The 1,620-nt window shown below is 51.7% G+C and overlaps 1 long non-coding RNA gene across 1 annotated transcript; it reads right to left on the bottom strand.

Moving 5' to 3' along the window:
* Nucleotides 1-681: 681 nt before the first annotated feature.
* On the bottom strand, nucleotides 682-1,407 carry LOC118416071. The gene is made up of 2 exons (XR_004831194.1): nucleotides 1,320-1,407; nucleotides 682-1,012 (listed from the first exon to the last, which is right to left on the bottom strand). It is a non-coding gene; the product is annotated as an uncharacterized LOC118416071 (long non-coding RNA).
* Nucleotides 1,408-1,620: the final 213 nt, after the last annotated feature.

Here is a 1,620-nt window from a genome sequence, read left to right as displayed (position 1 = left end):
TCACCGTCTGCTGATGGAGGAGAAGGCTGGTACTCTCCCTTCAGCTGCTGTGTGTCACCTTCTGCTGATGGAAGTGAAGGCTGGTACTCTCCCTTCAGCTGCTGTGTGTCACCTTCTGCTGATGGAAGTGAAGACTGGTTCTCTCCCTTCAGCTGCTGTGTGTCACCTTCTGCTGATGGAGGAGAAGGCTGGTACTCTCCCTTCAGCTGCTGTGTGTCACCTGCTGATGGAAGTGAAGGCTGGTACTCTCCCTTCAGCTGCTGTGTGTCACCTTCTGCTGATGGAAGTGAAGACTGGTTCTCTCCCTTCAGATGTTGTGTGTCACTTTCTGCTGATGGAAGTGAAGGCTGGTACTCTCCCGTCAGTTGCTGTGTGTCACTTTCTGCTGATGGAGGAGAAGGCTGGTACTCTCCCTTCAGCTGTTGTGTGTCACCTTCTGCTGATGGAAGTGAAGGCTGGTTCTCTCCCTTCAGCTGTTGTGTGTCACCTTCTGCTGATGGAGGTGATGACTGGTACTCTCCCTTCAGCTGTTGTGTGTCACCTTCTGCTGATGGAAGTGAAGGCTGGTACTCTCCCTCCAGCTGCTGATAAATTCTGTGTTGACCTGGAAACTAAATGAATAAAGTTCTGTTTTAACCTTGTAGTAGGTTCTGTCCTTTACTTCTTTGTATAACTCAGACAGTATAACTCTAGAGGGTTCTGTGTTGACCTTGAGAAAACGTTGAGCGTGAGTTCTGTTTTGTCTATAAAACAAAGTTCTGTGGGTGACCGTCGTGTTGACCCGGAAGCACAGTCTCCCAGTTGATTCACACAGACGGGGGTGGCTTAGGTGGGGGCCGAACCGCTGGATGATGATGTACAGGAGCAACGGACGGGTGTGGACGCTCTCCCTTCAGCTGCTGTGTTGCGCCTGCTGATGGAGGGGACGGTTGGTACTCTCCCTTTAGCTGCAGTGTGTCACCTGCTGATGGAAGTGAAGACTGGTTCTCTCCCTTCAGCTGCTGTGTGTCACCTGCTGATGGAAGTGAAGGCTGGTACTCTCCCTTCAGCTGCTGCTGATGGAGGTGATGACTGGTACTCTCCCTTCAGCTGTTGTGTGTCACCTTCTGCTGATGGAAGTGAAGGCTGGTTCTCTCCCCTCAGCTGCTGTGTGTCACCTTCTGCTGATGGAGGAGAAGGCTGGTACTCTCCCTTCAGCTGCTGTGTGTCACCTTCTGCTGATGGAGGAGAAGGCTGGTACTCTCCCTTCAGCTGCTGTGTGTCACCTTCTGCTGATGGAAGTGAAGGCTGGTTCTCTCCCTTCAGCTGTTGTGTGTCACCTTCTGCTGATGGAAGTGAAGGCTGGTACTCTCCCTTCAGCTGCTGTGTGTCACCTTCTGCTGATGGAGGAGAAGGCTGGTACTCTCCCTTCAGCTGTTGTGTGTCACCTTCTGCTGATGGAAGTGAAGGCTGGTTCTCTCCCTTCAGCTGTTGTGTATCACCTTCTGCTGATGGAGGTGATGACTGGTACTCTCCCTTCAGCTGTTGTGTGTCACCTTCTGCTGATGGAAGTGAAGGCTGGTACTCTCCCTCCAGCTGCTGATAAATTCTGTGTTGACCTGAAACTAAAGAATAAAGTCG

The sequence above is a fragment of the Branchiostoma floridae genome, chromosome 5 (genome assembly GCF_000003815.2).
Source record: "Branchiostoma floridae strain S238N-H82 chromosome 5, Bfl_VNyyK, whole genome shotgun sequence".
Lineage (NCBI taxonomy): Eukaryota > Metazoa > Chordata > Leptocardii > Amphioxiformes > Branchiostomatidae > Branchiostoma > Branchiostoma floridae.
The sequence above is the reverse complement of the archived record's forward strand: the minus strand, read 5'-3'. Positions and strand labels throughout refer to the sequence as shown.